General features: G+C 46.4%; 1 protein-coding gene across 2 annotated transcripts in view; it reads left to right on the plus strand.

The window, feature by feature from the left end:
• LOC144767841 (CD209 antigen-like protein C) overlaps nt 1-17804 on the plus strand; it is a 175349-nt gene that overhangs the window by 17755 nt on the left and 139790 nt on the right. The window contains exon 1 of one of the 2 annotated variants that reach the window (XM_078651205.1): nt 10711-10749. The exons of the other annotated variant lie outside the window; for it this stretch is intronic. The gene's annotated coding sequence lies outside the window, so the exon portion shown is untranslated. Of the gene's footprint in view, nt 1-10710; nt 10750-17804 lie in introns of those variants that run through there. 2 annotated transcript variants of the gene reach the window in all.

Here is a 17804-nt window from a genome sequence, read left to right on the forward strand (position 1 = left end):
TCTCAGCGGGAGCTGCAGCTTTCTCACCGCAAGCGGCAGCTTTCTCACCGCGAGCGGCAGCTTTCTCATCGCGAGCGGCAGCTTTCTCATCGCGAGCGGCAGCTTTCTCATCACGAGCGGCTGCTTTCTCACCGCGAGTGGTAACTTTCCCTCCTGAACGGTTGCGACTACCCCTGTTGAGAAAATCTCTCCAGGTGCTGTCCTAGCGCTTGAGAATTGTGCTAGGGAATTCAGCTCTCTCTCACGCAAGCCAACATAACATCGAAAAAACTCTGCCACATGGCAGTTGGCAGAGTTTTGCTGGATCTCCACGTTACATGCAGGGTGGGCAAAACTCGGCAAACTCGGAATTCATCACCCACCCCTAATGAAAACACATATTTTACTGCCAGGGTTTAGCAGGACATTTACAAAAGAAAGGAAGCCAGGTCTGCTCACCCCCATGTTTCAAGAGGACTCGCAAATATAAGAATATATAAGAATTTTACAGCAATGCTTATCTTCTGTCAAGCATAGGCTTGCATTAAGCAGGAGCCATGTGCTCTGCCTACCGCAAAAAAAACTGCGGTAGAGATGCACAGCAATGAGGACGCTCTATAGCTGTCATTTCCTTCTTCACGTCCCACTCCCCTAACACTCATGGGTGGAATTCTGCTGAGTTACATAAAAAACTCCACGAGATTGAGCTGAGTTCCGTAAGCAGGCGGAATTGGCACGTTGGGCTGATATGTAGAGCGGGAGCTTGATCTGCGCTGCAAAATCAGCACAAACTGCACCATGCAGCGCACCAGAGGGTGTTGCTTCTATGATGCAGCTCGAGTAGAATTTTGAATACAGCGGCAGCATTCTCACCGCGAGCCGCAGCTTTCTCACCGCGAGCGACAGCTTTCTCATCGCGAGCGGCAGCTTTCTCACCACGAGCTGCAGCTTTCTCACCGCGAGCGGCAGATTTCTCACCGCAAGCGGCAGCTTTCTCACCGCGAGCTGCAGCTTTCTCACCGCGAGCGGCAGCTTTCTCACCGCGAGCGGCAGCTTTCTCATCACGAGCGGCAGCTTTCTCACCGCGAGCGGCAGCTTTCTCACCGCGAGCGGCAGCTTTCTCACCGCAAGCGGCCGCTTTCTCAGCGGGAGCTGCAGCTTTCTCACCGCAAGCGGCAGCTTTCTCACCGCGAGCGGCAGCTTTCTCATCGCGAACGGCAGGTTTCTCATCGCGAGCGGCTGCTTTCTCACCGCGAGTGGTAACTTTCCCTCCTGAACGGTTGCGACTACCCCTGTTGAGAAAATCTCTCCAGGTGCTGTCCTAGCGCTTGAGAATTGTGCTAGGGAATTCAGCTCTCTCTCACGCAAGCCAACATAACATCGAAAAAACTCTGCCACATGGCAGTTGGCAGAGTTTTGCTGGATCTCCACGTTACATGCTTAAAGCAGGGTGGGCAAAACTCGGCAAACTCGGAATTCATCACCCACCCCTAATGAAAACACATATTTTACTGCCAGGGTTTAGCAGGACATTTACAAAAGAAAGGAAGCCAGGTCTGCTCACCCCCATGTTTCAAGAGGACTCGCAAATATGGATGTAATTTAAAGCAGAACAGTATTTCTTTCAATCTTCAGGCAGCCAAGACTTGAGAGAGCTGATGCCATTTGTACTACCTACAGATAGCCCTTGTGACAGAAGTGACCCATACTTGATGAAAAGAAAAGTTCTACCACTTAATGTTGCACATTTTGTGACAGAACCACTACATTATTTTGTCTGTTTGCACGTTAACACTTTCTTATCTAATATTCCTCCCCATGGGGAGAAGTTTAACACTTAAAACAGCATTAGGCAAAAGAAAGGTAACCATTGGACTTTTGGGCAGGGCCTTCCACTGTGTGAAACACCCGTGATTGCATTTTAGTAACTTTTAATCTGTTTACGCAAGAAAAATATTTTGGAAAAATCTTGAAATTATGCATCAGATGATGGAATATGTGGCAGATGCAGCAAATCTATAATTATGCGGACATCGCTGCAGCGCCAGAATCACATAATTCCAGTGGCCCTGCCCATGTGGCAGTCCCCTGAGCCCAGGGGAAGCCTCCTGTGACCTTATCGGCTTTGTGTTGCTTTCATTATCATGGTAATCTGCCCAGCACTGGGTACTTTGTATGTGGTGCCTGCAGTGGTTGGTTCAAAGCTGAGGAAATATTTAGAGCTCTCTCAGCAACCGATGCCCCCTCTGCTCCCCTTAACCACAGCTTAAACACATAAAAGGTGTGAAATAACTTCTGAAAAGCAACTGAGATACGAGAAACCGCACTGTCACGCGCCTGCAAACAGGAAGAAGGCAGGCCGTGTCATCTAGAGCAGGCAGGGCCAAGTGAAAGTGAAAGTGATGTGTGTGCGTAGGAGGATGCGGCCACAAGCATTCTCACCGCAGGGCGTCTGAGGAGCCGCTTCCCCACAAGCACTTCATGTAATGACAGGCTTCACAGACAAGGAAGGAACAAACCACGCTAGTCTGGGCTACAACTGGGCTACAACGCTGGCAATGTACTTTTGTTCCAGATGGAAATTCCCTAGAAGTCGTAAACCTTTATTCTGCAGCCACTGAGGCCGGTTTTACTTAAGTCGAAATCAATGCTTTAACTCTAGCAGGGGCGGCTCTAGGCTCATGGCGGCCCTGGGCAGGCAGAGTACCCAAGTCAAAAAGGAAGATCATCCTGGAGTGATTCTGAAGTCATTCGATGACTTCAGCCAGGCGATTCCTGCAATTAACTGGGGATGTCATCCGAAGCCATCCTGAAGTCTGCCCACAGGGCTGAAAATTTAAATGGGATGACTTTATCTAGAGTCATCAGAGAAACTACTCCAGGATTAGGGGCTGATTACTTCAGTGGAAAAGATGTGATGAGCTTGAACTACTGCCAGATGATCCCATGCTGATTACAGGATTAGGCTGGATTACTCCAGGATGGGTCCCAGATTACTTCAGTGGAAAACATGTGATGACCTTGTACTACTCCAGAATGATCCCATGATGATTTCAGATTAGGCTGGATTACTCCAGGATGATCCTTTGAGTATTTCAGGATGGGGCTGTATTATTACAGAATCATTTTGTGATGACTTCAGAATGAGGCTGCATTACTCATGGATGATCCAAGGATAACTTTAGAACGCGACTGGAGCCGTACTAGTTGATTAATTAATAATGGGTATGTATTACTGTAGGATGGGTTCTGGCTGTATTACTGCATGGCGGTGTCAATATGCAGAAGTATTATTTTAGGATGACCTCCAGTAGTAATACTTGTTTCCATTCACAAGATGTTAAGAAATACGGTTTTATTACTTTGTTAGCAGAGTAAATAAGTTACAAAAACAAGCATTGGCAAAGCCAATAGGTTTTGCCTTTTTCACCATGTGACTTGCCAATGTCTTTTGTCGATGGTCTGTAGTATCGGTTAAAATGAAAAAGCATTGGCAAAGCCAAATGGGCTGGCCTTTGCAAGAGCTATTGTCTTTGCCAATATGTTTTAGCCATATTGTACACGAGCGTGGCTGTTCAGTACGGCTAAAAGTTAGTGGGGTAAAGAAGAGTTGCATGTTGAAAAGTGCAATGTGATGAAGTAGCATAGATTCTAGCGACAGTGTGTCATGGAGTGGTGTAGAACAGAGTGGCGTTAAGTGTTGCATAGACTAGATTGCTGTGGAGTGGCATTAAGTGGAGTCGTGTAGGAGAGTGGAGTAAAGTGTTGCAGAACCGTATTGTTAATATATCTGGAAGAGTAATGTGTAAACCTTTGCCATACACAAGAAGTTAGGAAATCAGTAGTTTTTTTTCACCTATGTGATCAATAATAGGCTAGTATTTTGTTGTGAGTTGTAGGTTGCTGAGTAGTTGTACAATATAAGTTACAGAAACTGTTAAAGTGTTATGACTCATTTATGTACAAAAAGGCAAAATACTGTGCTGTTACTAGTGGTTTAGTGCTGGTAAGCAATAGCAAACTTTTGAAAGAGGGAAATAACAGCATTAATTGATGTAATAGCAATACTATGTGTTTAATAAAGTTCTGACAACTTTTGGCCCGGTGCAACTAAACCTGCTGCACCATTCAAATCATTCCCCTAATGCCTGAAAGGTAACATCACTTGTGACTGCTTATTTAGTAGTTAAACATAGCAATATTTGATGTTAAAGGAGTTCTGACAACTTTTAGGCCCGGTGCCACTGGACCTGCTGCACCATTTAAATCATGACCCTATTGCCGGTAAGGTAGCTGCACTTGTAACTGCCCGTTTAGTAGTAAAATATTGCAATATTTGGTGTTTGGAGGGGTTCCTAGAGCTTTGGAACCCGGTGTCACTGCACCTGCTGCACCATTGAAATGATTACCCTGTTGCCTGCAAGCTAACTGCACTTGTGGCTGCCTGTTTAGGAATAACATATAGCAATACTTGGTGTTTAGTAGGGTGCCTGGAGCTTTTGGTCCTGATGACATTGCACCTGCTGCACTATTGAAATCGTGGCCCTAGTGCTTGCTAGATAACTGCACGTGTGACTGCCTGTTTAGTAATAAAATATAGCAATATTTGGTGTTTAGTTGAGTTATGACAACTTTTGGCTCCGGTGCCACTCCACCTGCTGCACTATTTAAATCAAACCCCTTTCACATGCAAGGTAACTGCAATTGTGACTGCCTATTTAGTTTTAAATGTTAGAGATACTCTGAATTTAGTAGAGTCCCTGGAGCTTTTGGCACCGGTGCCACTGCACCTGCTGCACCATTCAAATCAAGTCCCTTTAACTGCAATTGTGGCTGTTTTTTTAGTAGTAAAATATAGCATAGTTCTTATGTATTAACTTTATTTTTAACATCCAGTGTTTATTACATTATTTAGAATATGATCATAATGATCAAATAGGTTAAGTAGAAAAAAAAATCAATCACATAATGCCTACAAAGTGCAAAGAAAAGCACTGGGGGCATGAATAGGAAATGCCACAAACGTTCTAAGGATGAAGCATCTGGTTTACACAACTAAATAATATCAAGCATTGGCATAGCCAATAGGTCTCGCCTTTGGAAACTTTTAAGTGTTTCGCAAGTATATTGACTTTACCAATGTCTTCAAACTGTGCTGTACAGATTATGCTGCATGCTAAAAAGTTATAATAAAGAAGTGGCAGAAGCATTTTGTTACCTTAGATATGACCAAAATACCATTATGTACAACTGAACGACCGTATTAAAAAAGTATCAAAAATAACGTCTGGAGTTTTTTTTGTCCTTTCAATACTGGCAACTTGTATCTGCCTGTCCCAATGGTTGCTTGTTGTGGGGTTTTTTCTTTATGGAGGGGGCATAAATAACAGGAGAGTGAAGGTAAGTCAGTGAGTGAGTGTGAGAGAGAGAGAGCGCGAGTCAGAGAGAGAGAGAGAGCGCGAGTCAGAGAGAGCGCGAGTCAGAGAGAGCGCGAGTCAGAGAGAGCGCGAGTCAGAGAGAGCGCGAGTCAGAGAGAGCGCGAGTCAGAGAGAGATAGAGCGCGAGTCAGAGAGAGATAGAGCGCGCGAGTCAGAGAGAGATAGAGCGCGCGAGTCAGAGTCAGAGAGAGATAGAGCGCGCGAGTCAGAGTCAGAGAGAGATAGAGCGCGCGAGTCAGAGAGAGATAGAGCGCGCGAGTCAGAGAGAGATAGAGCGCGCGAGTCAGAGAGAGATAGAGCGCGCGAGTCAGAGAGAGATAGAGCGCGCGAGTCAGAGTCAGAGAGAGATAGAGCGCCAGTCAGAGAGAGAGAGAGCGCCCGTCAGAGAGAGAGAGAGCGCCCGTCAGAGAGAGAGCCCGTCAGAGAGAGAGAGAGCGCCCGTCAGAGAGAGAGAGAGCGCCCGTCAGAGAGAGAGAGAGCGCCCGTCAGAGAGAGAGAGCGCCAGTCAGAGAGAGAGAGCGCAGTCAGAGAGAGAGAGCGCCAGTCAGAGAGAGAGAGAGCGCCAGTCAGAGAGAGAGAGAGCGCCAGTCAGAGAGAGAGAGAGCGCCAGTCAGAGAGAGAGAGAGCGCCAGTCAGAGAGAGAGAGAGCGCCAGTCAGAGAGAGAGAGCGCCAGTCAGAGAGAGAGAGAGCGCCAGTCAGAGAGAGAGAGAGCGCCAGTCAGAGAGAGAGAGCGCGCCAGTCAGAGAGAGAGAGAGCGCCAGTCAGAGAGAGAGAGCGCGCCAGTCAGAGAGAGAGAGAGCGCCAGTCAGAGAGAGAGAGAGCGCCAGTCAGAGAGAGAGAGAGCGCCAGTCAGAGAGAGAGAGAGCGCCAGTCAGAGAGAGAGAGAGCGCCAGTCAGAGAGAGAGAGAGCGCCAGTCAGAGAGAGAGAGAGCGCCAGTCAGAGAGAGAGAGAGCGCCAGTCAGAGAGAGCGCCAGTCAGAGAGAGCGCCAGTCAGAGAGAGAGCGCCAGTCAGAGAGAGAGCGCGAGTCAGAGAGAGAGCGCGAGTCAGAGAGAGAGCGCGAGTCAGAGAGAGAGCGCGAGTCAGAGAGAGAGCGCGAGTCAGAGCGCGAGTCAGAGAGAGAGCGCGAGTCAGAGAGAGAGCGCGAGTCAGAGAGAGAGCGCGAGTCAGAGAGAGAGAGCGCGAGTCAGAGAGAGAGAGCGCGAGTCAGAGAGAGAGAGAGCGCGAGTCAGAGAGAGAGAGAGCGCGAGTCAGAGAGAGAGAGAGCGCGAGTCAGAGAGAGAGAGAGCGCGAGTCAGAGAGAGAGAGAGCGCGAGTCAGAGAGAGAGAGAGCGCGAGTCAGAGAGAGAGAGAGCGCGAGTCAGAGAGAGAGAGCGCGAGTCAGAGAGAGAGAGAGTCAGAGAGAGAGAGAGTCAGAGAGAGCGCGAGTCAGAGAGAGAGCGCGAGTCAGAGAGAGAGCGCGAGTCAGAGAGAGAGCGCGAGTCAGAGAGAGAGCGCGAGTCAGAGAGAGAGCGCGAGTCAGAGAGAGAGCGCGAGTCAGAGAGAGAGCGCGAGTCAGAGAGAGAGCGCGAGTCAGAGAGAGAGCGAGAGTCGGAGAGAGAGAGAGCGAGTCGGAGAGAGAGCGAGTCAGATAGAGAGCGAGTCAGATAGAGAGCGAGTCAGATAGAGAGCGAGTCAGATAGAGAGCGAGTCAGATAGAGAGCGAGTCAGATAGAGAGCGAGTCAGATAGAGAGCGAGTCAGATAGAGAGCGAGTCAGTGAGTGAAAGAGCGAGTCAGTGAGTGAAAGAGCGAGTCAGTGAGTGAAAGAGCGAGTCAGTGAGTGAAAGAGCGAGTCAGTGAGTGAAAGAGCGAGTCAGTGAGAGAAAGAGCGAGTCAGTGAGAGAAAGAGCGAGTCAGTGAGAGTGAGCCAGGCAAGTGATGAGTTGTTGAGAGGATTGGCGGGTGAGGGGGGCACATGTGGGGGGTGAGGGGGTGCATGTGGGGTCTGAGGGGGTGCAAGTGGGGGGCGCATGTGGAGGGGTGAGGGGGGCACATGTGGGGGGTGAGGGGGTGCAAGTGGGGGCGCATGTGGGGGGTGCAAGAAGGGGGGTGCATGTGGGGGGTGAGGGGGGTGCGTGTTGGGGGTGAGGAGGGTGCGTGTTGGGGTTGAGGGGGGCGCGTGTGGGGGCTGAGGGGGGCGTGTGTGGGGGCTGAGGGGAGCGCGTGTGGGGGGTGAGGGGAGCGCGTGTGGGGGGTGAGGGGAGCGCGTGTGGGGGTGAGGGGAGCGCATGTGGGGGTGAGGGGAGCGCATGTGGGCGGGGTTGGTGGAAGCACATGTGGGGGTAATATGCAGAGTGGATAGAGTTGTAGAGGATGGTGAGGGTGGAAAGCAGCAGAGCAGGGAGGAGAGAAAATGTGCAAAGAAAGGATGAATAGGGTGGCGATTGTATAGAGGATTTAGAGAAAATGGGGAGCATAGACAAGATGTCTGGGGTGGAGAGATGTGCACGTTAGAGAGCAGTAGAACGAGAATGTGGATTTTGGAGAGTTGATGTTGAGAGAATATGGAGGATTGAGAGCAGATGTGCAGTATGTAAAGTATATTTATACAGTGGTGAACGGAATGTTCAGAGAATAAAGCGCAAGTGGAGAGATTAAGAATATATGTGAGTAGAGGGTGGGGGTATGGTTAACATGGTGGACAGCAGATGTATAGTTTGCACAGCAAATTTTACAAAGAAAAGCATCTATCCAAGGTATAGAAAACAAGTGGTGTACATGGAGGGCTGAGAGTAGCTGTAGCGAGTGTATGCGGCTGTTGAAGGATGCAGACAGTGGATGTATAGAGTGCCGATTTGGACAGGTGGACGCAGGGTAAATGCAGTACAGAGAGCAGAAATGGAGAGTGGATCTACAAGGTCAAATGCACGAGGAAGAATAGGGTGTTTGTAGGTGTTGAAAATGGATAGAAATCTAACACGCTGGAAAATATTGCTTTGCAACAAAAGAAAAAATATTTGAATCGGAAAGAAAGAAGGCGTGTTGTGTTAAAAGGGCAGCGAGTAGACGGATTCCGACCCCATACTTACAAATTACAAAACGAATAAATCTCACCTAGGAGGCGATTTACAATTAGAGGGAAAGGTAACAAATTAAAACATGAGTCTAACATGGAGAATATAATAGGCATTGAATCAAATAGTGCCCACATAACAGCTCATTTATAAAACCGGAGTGGGCTATATGATGGAGCAGTGATATAAGGGGAGTAAGTGAAAATCATATACAGGAATAATAACCAATACCAAATAATCTAAAGATGAGTCAAATGGGACGTCTAATAGGCATTGAATCAAGTGGTGAGCATCTAATAGATAGGGTACTTATACCATTTTTCTGGCCCCGTAGCACTTTCATAGTCTTAGGAAGTCGTAACGGTTTTGGGATTTTAAGTGGTGGTTTGGTGTCATTGCGTTTGGTGCATACATTCATCCTCACCATAACTGGTTACCACTTTTCCTTCTCACTCAGATTGTGGGAACTTTTGGGCTGTAGTTCTTTAGTTATTCTTTACCTGTAGATATCGGCTCCTGCGGTCGCTTCTAATTCTACTTATTTACTGGTTTGCCTTTCATTGAAAGATATTTTAGGATGGAGAAAGCTTTCCTTAAAAAGCTGGAAAATATTAACTTTTGGGTGAAAAAAGGGCGTCCCTCTTAAACAGGAGGAATTAAAATGTATACTTTGAATTCGCACTATGGGGAATTACAGAAATAAAAGTATAAATGATGAATGGAGCCATCACAGAGTCCACCTGCACCTTCACCCCCACGAGGGTTCTGCAAATCAGAGCTCAGCACCACACGTTGAGTTTTGGACCTGGTTAATGCTGCACAAAGAGAAGACCTGATGTACTTCACATCAAACACGATTTCCCGGCTAAATGACGGTGTTACTGTTGTTCAGTTTGCTGATATATTGGTTATCAACATAAGAAAGGTGAAAATTGGAGTCCATATTGCCCGGATTCACATAAGTGACCTGCCAGATAACCACCAATAGTCACCGTAAATACACAACTTACTGAGCTAACTTACCGGGGTCGAGACTAATTCCACTATTGTATGTTAACTTTACTCAAGGAAAAAAGGATTCTTGAATGAATTTGTCTCCTTTTGAAACAGGTCACAGCTTTAGCTGTATATTTTACGGAGCTGCATATTTCGTGCTCAGTTGGACACATTATGCCAACGCTCAATGTATAGCGTATGTCACCGGAGTACGCTCTTGGCGCTACGAAAGTATCCTACACCCCTCTCAAGCTGGAGGCAAATGCTATGCGCAGATTATCGATTTGAAGCAGAATTCCAATTCTAATTTTGGCAATCATACAAAGTCATACATTGTCCACAGCACCGTGGTCCTAAATCTTAATTCAGGTTCCTTATGACTTGTTAACAGTTGAAGGGCATGCTGTACAAGGCTACTGTACTCGAGTGAACCTAAAGGAACGCACGTGAGGCAGCGTGACTGGTGTCTGGGACTCCCAGCAGCCGGGTGCCAGACAGGCTTCGACTGGCCCGCAGTCCACCCTCTCCCTCCCTCCTCCCGCGGCAATCACCGTGAACGGAATCACGGGTCATCATTACATTGGTACAGCTAAAAAGCTAAAGGGAAACTGCCGGCCGAGTGAACCCACTATGGATATAACTATAATCTAAGTATGCAGCAAGGTTTTTCTGTCAAAAACACAGATTCCTTCGTCCCAGCCATACGGATTTTGCACATTTATTTTGCCCGAGACCTTACAGCGCCGCATCTTAAAGAATGGCGGGCTCCCGCCTTTTAAACAAAGGCGCAGCAGAGTACTCCAAAGTGGAGGAGAGGCGGGAAATCACACCCACCTCACTTCCACGTCTCACCTGCACCCTCAGCCCACCGAAAAAAAATACCAAAGAAATGAAGCACTTTTCTTGTTTCCTTCTCAGCCCGATCATTGTGCCCACACTCCGGTGCAGCACCACGTTTAAACTCCTCACTCATCTCAGATTAGTGCAGCTCTGCTTCCGCTTCCGGTCCAGCCGGGGACGGCTGCGGCATGGTAGGCCTGGATCCTACCAAAAAGAGCCCAAAGCAGCCTGTAGTGCTGCTCCGAGGCTGGAGGGGCTGGGGTAATTAATGCAAGCAAGGAAAGAAAGACGATGGAGACAGCGGCGACTTTGAAGCTGGGGGACAGTGTCTGAGTCTCCACAGGAGGCGCAACATCCTATAATTCTGTCTGTAAAGCTCCAAACTGCATCTCCTTAACAGATCCCTGCAGCAAATCTGTGAGCGCTTTAAAGTCATGTAAGGTGCGAGGACGCCCAAAGGCTTGAAACAACGCAAGTGGCTCTTCACCAACCCACCCCGCCCCTTTTCACCTTGCCAACTCCGGTCGGACTGTGTTTCAAAAGTGTAATCGGATGAGAAATCTTTATTGTTTTCTGTCACCATGTGTCAGCTTTTTTATGTTTTATTACTACTTGCATTTAGATTAATTCATGTTTGGTTATAACGGCAGACCGGTGTCAACATTTTACAGGTATTTCTTTAATATCTGGTTGCATGGCAGCGTGTGCTGCATTTTTATTCGTTTAACCGTGTTACTGCACCTATACTTACTCTAACTTCATTTATTTACAAACGGACAACAGCTACTTTATATTTTTTTAAGCAACAGAGAGAGGATGTAGCCTAACAGCTACAGCAACTGCTCCGCAGCTTGGAAACCGAGTTAGAGTCTCCCTCAACATCCAGTCATTCTGAGCAAATCACTAATGTCTCCGTTTCAACAATAAATGTGCCTTTCCTTTCGTGATTTATATCTGTATTTCACAGCGATATAGTGTCAAAGGAACCAACAGCGTTATCGTGCTTTTTTTAATGAAAGAAGCTTTTAGGTTTGCAATTTGTACAAAAATGAAACAAATGTAACTTTGGATAAGGAAACATATGCAATGGCCATAAACAAACAGTGAGCCGTCTAAACATTATATAGTGCTAAAAACGGACCAAATGCAGTGATGTAAATGACACTTGACTGAACTGCTTAAAGGAGCCCTATGACTTCCTCCCCTTACAGAGTTTGGCCTCTCCTCTAAAGGCTTCTCTGATAAAAGAGGTAGAAAAGCCAGTTCCAGAGCTCTCAAATTTCGCGAGAAACTCACAGAGACCAGCAGTTTTCATCACAAGATCTGTAGCTCTGTTTGTGCCTCTATAAAATCGGGCCTACGAGTCCAAAATGTAAAGCTAAGACCAGAACTAGATGAGTACCTCATATGTGGACCTGTTAAACGTGAACGCTGTGCACTAGCGATGGTGTATGAAGGGCACAAGTCCTATAAAAAGAAGTGGGGGGACTGACCAAGTTAGGCAGTATAGTATGCAAGTGACATAATGACGAGTGCCACATGACACCACAATGCGTGACATTCCACATGGCATCACAGTAAGTGACATCACTGGAAGTGATATCAGATACTAAGATCACACACATATATTTATCAGGTGTATCATGAGTACATTTAATTCTGCCGCCACTTTTTTGGCACAACCCCAACCCCGAATCCTCAACTAATACATTTTTTTTAACTCACCCACTGTTCTCGGGGGTGGGATTGTTGAACCTCTATTTTGTTGCTACCTTCTTAAGGTTTGCTATTCATGATATCATAACACACATGGTGTGCATTTTATACAATATTGTGAGCATTAATGTACCACTTAATTATGCAATAGTGCTCTGATATGTATATTACGTTGATTTGTACAATTACTTGATTTCTTTTGCATGGATAATGTGTAAGTTATGTTAAGTGCTCTAACACTCTGCATTGAGATGAGAAGCGCTATACTGAAAATGCAATCGGTCTCGCATTTGTTTGTGTTAGAGTTATTGGCATAGCACCCAGTCCTTCTAGCATTGAAGTCTCCGCTTATGCATGCACTATCGGTGTAATTGCAGAATTAAAATGCAGTAGTATGTAAATGGTGTTCATTATGTAGTAAAAAGGAGATTCTGAAATCTTCCAAAGGGTTGAATGTATCTAAAAAGAAAGAAATAAACTAAAATGTTGGACGTGTCCCTGAAGCAATAAACAAATCATCCTAGAATTATTAAGAACCAGTCTTTTTAATTAGAAGACTGTGGTGCTAGTCAAGTAATCCAACAGTCATTTTCAAACAATCTTAAAACCACCAGTAGCAATGCATCTTGTGAAGTAATCCATCACTCAGTTTCAAGTCATCCTCAAATTATCAGTAACAGTCACATCTTGTGAAGTCATTGGATAATCATTTTCAAGTGATCTTGAAATCATCAGGGTTAATCACATCTTGTGAAGTCATCAGATACTCATTTTCAAGTCATCTTCAAATCATCAGGCTCAAGTTTCTAAACTCTGCTGATGACTTTAAGAGCTTGATGACGTCTGACAACATGAAAATGACTTCTAGAGTAGTTGAATGATCATTCAACAACTCTGGGATGGCTTCTAAAGTAATCCTGTTTGACCTGGGTAGGTAGGGGGGCCCTGAGGAATGCAGACGGGGCCAGTGAAGAGGGGGGGGGGGGGGGGGTCAGGGTGTTTGGAAATGGAACAGAGCCGTAGGCCGCCAAATCCCTGCCAGGGGCCGCCACGCAAATATGTATCCATCCTCAGAGGATTATTATATTAAGGATATATATTGGTTTGGAGGCCCCTGGGGTTTGGCGGCCCTGTGCAGGTGCACAGCTTGCACATGCCTAAGGCCGCCCCTGACTCTAGGTACATTTGTGGGGCCTCATTTAGAAACAATTGGCGTAGGGCAGTAATGCATCATATTTACGAGCTACAGTGGCATATTTACAATATTTTGGCATAAGCCTTTTAGCTTTCCTGTACTGCATCGAAAGAAAAGGGCAGAAATTCCTGTTGTGTCCTTTCTGCCAGCGCCCAAACTGCAGCTGCGCGCCAGTGCAGGCGCCCTGGCACCATGGTGTTTTTGTTCAGGAAGGGACACTTTCCTGCCCAACAACAATCAAAGTAGGCATTGTCCTCATTCTATGTGTGTGTAGAATGCAGCACACGTGGAAAGAGGGAAAACGAGGAGAAATGTAAGCATTTCTCCTTGTCACCCCTGCTTTGAGAAGGTGTTAGTTTTGGTGCTGCCCCAGATTTATGCTATGTTGTAAATCTGGGGCAGTGTCAAAAACCATGGGTGTTGTGTGGGAACACCCACAGCAACACCCATGAACAACGCCCCTTCCACGCTGACCGAGGCATTGCCTTACTCCACATTTACAAGGCCATGAAGAGTCACGCAGGGTGACTTTGCCAGGCCTTAGAAGTATGGCCGGCGCACTGCACCCCCAGAGCATCACAGAACTGACACTCTCACTGCATTAAGGCGCAGCAGGGGCATTGTAAATATGCCTCACAGTGTATTACTGCCCTTTCTGCCAGCGCACAATTTGGTGTCTAGCACCAACGTAGCCACCCTGGCACCATAGTGCACGAGTGTCTGTGTTGTTGGCTGTATTGTTTTTGTACAGGAACGGGCACTTTTCTACACAAAAAAGATCCATGGAGGTGTTTTCCTCATTCTATGTCTGTTGCAGAATGCAGTACAAATGGAAAAAGGAGAAAATGAGGAGAAATGAAAACATTTTTCCTTGTTACGCCTGCACTGGGGAGGCGCAAGGTTTCGGCACTGCCCCAGGATTACATGATTTTGTAAATCTGTGGCAGCGTCAAAATCCATGGGAGCACCCACCGCAACACCCATGGAACGCCACCTTGATGCAGAGTAGAGCAACGCAGCGATGTGACCTGCTTTGCTTGACTCCATATTTATGAGGCCATGCAAACCACACAGAGTGGCTTGTCGTCACCTCATAACTATGATTAAGAGGCCTGTGTTAATGAAGTGTCAAAAAAAGTGACGCTCCGGCGGCACAAGCCTCTTGTAAATAATTCATGTGGCTTTCTTTTTTTACACCCCCTGAGCGCGTCATGTCTATATTTGTAAGTATATTTGTGTTTACAGGATCATGTTACTCCAATGGTGCACAGATAGATGCACTGCCAAGGTTGTTTCTGTACAGGACAAGTAGGGCTGGGCAAAGCCACTTGCATGACTATGTTTCACTGAGAGACAATGGGTTGTATGGAAACCAGTTAGGGATCTGTAACTAATCAGAATGTATGATGTTTTATAAATGTTTCCCAAAATCTACTGGGTGGGGTGTGTGAGTTTAGAGGACCCCATAATCTTCCCAGATGGCATATGTTTGTATTTAACCAGGTATGGGGTGGAAATATGGGCTGAGGCCCACAAGCTGCTAATTTGGAACTGGGAAACAAGCCTGGAGTCCTGGCGGTGGATCAACATCCTGTGATTCTTGGCAAATACCTTAATTTCCCCTCCTAACAAAAATCTAACTTTACATAATGTGATCTGGTGCTCTCGTAAATCCCTTTAATGCCCTTATGTCAAGTTTGCTGTGTATAAAATTGTAATAAAAAACTTGCAATGTTTTTTCACTTCCCAAAGGGAAACCTGCACATTTGTCTGCAAAGTTATATTTAACTCCTAGCAGGTTTTCTCTTATAATGGTATCCAAGTGTATTTAGAAATGCACAGTTTTCCTTTTTACTCACTCTCTAACAATGCTTCTGAGTCATATCAAAGTTCGGACAACGTAAAATGATCAAAATGCTCTCAGATGCACCGTTAGCCATTATTTTTCGCAAAATTAATGAGAGAACAATCAAAATCCACTGTAAGCGTGACACTAATCTGATCAAGTTTTACTGGCCTGAAGTGGTAAACACTATGGGCCCCATTAGGATGGCGGGCGGATCGCCTCCGCCAAGGGTGACGGTAGTCACACCGCCCTGGCAGGGGCGATCTGCCTACCATTCCTGCAGAAATGATCCTCCGCCATATTACAATGGATGGGGGGTCCGCGGCGGACAGAAAGACGCCGCTTTTCCACCCGGTCGACATGTCGACCAGCGGGAAAAGGGTTCTATATGGTGGCGGTGTCTGAAAGACACGGCCAGCCATATTATGATGTGGGGTTTGAAATGCCTTTCCGTGGTGGCATTGCCCCCACGGAAAGGCATGAGGAGTCTGCTTGGGGCCCTCAGGGACTCCGGGGGGTTGGGGGGTGCACCTATGATACCCCCTGCAGTTCCATGGACAACATGGCAGGCACCGCGCGGTGCCTGCCATGTTGTGCATGGAAGTGCAGAACATGCCTTCCTGGCATTGTGGCGGGCAGTGCTGAGTGCACCGCCCACCACAATGTCAGGAATGCTGGATGCAACCACCACTGTGGCGGGCACATCCTAATGGCAGCCACGGGACCCCCGCCCTTATGGCGGGCGGTCGCTTTGTACGACGGGATGGCAGGCTGACAAAGTCTGCACGCCATCCTAATGTGCCCCAATATATTTTGCAATGCTAATCCAACAAGTTCCTTGAGATAGAGCCAAGATCTGGGAACAAATATATGACGTTACTTCGCAAGCCATTAGTACGCATGGCATTATTACGAAGTTTTTACTTCACAATGTCCATTACTTCGCAAGTTTATACTACAAAATCATTTACATTGCAAATAAATTGAAATGTACTTAAAATGCGTTTTCACCGCTTTTAATTAATACGCATACCATTTGAACTCTTTTACTGCACGTAGTGAGTACCAACAATCTCTAATACTAACCTATCCCCTGGAACAGGATGACAGTGAATTATGGTTTTTGGGTGGGGGAGTATAGCAAATGTAATTAAAAAACACTTTACATTTTTTTTAAAAACACGTAATTATTAATGTCTTTTATTGCTTTCAACATGTTTTTAATAAAGTAAATATGTATTTTGGGTGGGTTATTCCTTCCACTTTTTTAACACTTTCACATTTACAAATAGGAACACTACACTACACAAATCCTCAGACACTATACTACCCTAAGCTACTCAAACAGCTTTACACTACCCTAAACCCTAATTCAAAACCCCTAAATGTCCTTCCCCTTCCCACAGTCCTGTCCCTACACTCTTACACTACATTGCATGACCCCCCGACACTAGCCTAAACCCTAATAATCTACCCTACACTACTCAAACACCTCTACACTACCCTAAACCCTAAATCACTAAACGTCCTTCCCGCTTCCCCCAGTCCTGTCCCTACTGTCTTACACTACACAGCATGACACCCACAACACTAGCCTAAACCCTAAAACTCTACCCTACACTACTCAAACACCTCTACACTACCCTAAACCCTAAATCACTACCACCTGCACATCCCTGCCCTGACCCCCTGTCCTGTCCCTTCTTCCAAACACCTACCCTTCACGACCCTGACACTACTTTAACCCCCCCCAAAAAATAAACACAACACAAACAAAACACTACAACCTAAAAGACTACCCCCTGCACAACCCTAAAAAATACACAACCTACTTACCTCTCTTTCCTCGTGGTCCCTCTCATCCCCTTCATCCGTGGTCCCTGTAAGTAAAGGCATGCCAAGTAAAAGCATGCGTACAAAAAGATCCTGCAAAGTTATAAATGCGTACTAATGGTAATGGTACTAATGGTAATGCGTACTAGCGCCCACTAAGTAAAGGTAGATTACCGCCATAAACTGGCTGATGCCCTTTCCACCAACCTGTCAGCTCCACTGACTCTCTTAGGTGTGGGTCAACCGCTGTATTCCCAATGTCTGAGTCACCTCCGGCTCCACTGTCGGAAACAGCATCATGACTGGGCAACCGCTACCGTGAGGTGGCAACCATGGCGTTAGAAGATCCACCTTCAAACAGTGGAGCCTTCCAACAGCAGGTTCACTGTTCTATTCCCTGGCATGTCGAAGGAAATTCTTTTAGTAAAATGTTTTTGTCATATGGGTGAGGATCCCTTACTATGGTATATGACCATGGCTGAGACAATATAGTTGGAGGGGGGACCTCTCCACTCCCAGCAAGTTAGTGTCCCTCCCACTCACTTCCAAAGAAGGTCCTTTGTCTATTATGGGCAGACCTAGTGCTAAAGCTGTTGGTGTGGTACAGTTGTCCCTTTCGACTTAGCATCTTTTGGTACTATCAGTCATTCTATGCTGTCCAGATTGTGTCTACTAGGTAGGAATGTAAACACTGTTGTCTGGGCTCAGTCTCTCTTGTCAGACTAGTTTAAAAACTCAGATTCACCCTTCTCAATCAAAAGTACAGATTCTAAGTTTGGAGTATGCAATGGCTCTGTCATTTCACTTCTTTCTAAATGTATAAAATAATACCTTAGCTGCTTTGTGTGTTGGACTTCCCTTGCAAGGTGGCTGTTTCCATTCTGTCTGAAAACTGAGCAAATCCCA

The sequence above is a fragment of the Lissotriton helveticus genome, chromosome 7, assembly GCF_964261635.1.
Source record: "Lissotriton helveticus chromosome 7, aLisHel1.1, whole genome shotgun sequence".
NCBI classification, from domain to species: domain Eukaryota; kingdom Metazoa; phylum Chordata; class Amphibia; order Caudata; family Salamandridae; genus Lissotriton; species Lissotriton helveticus.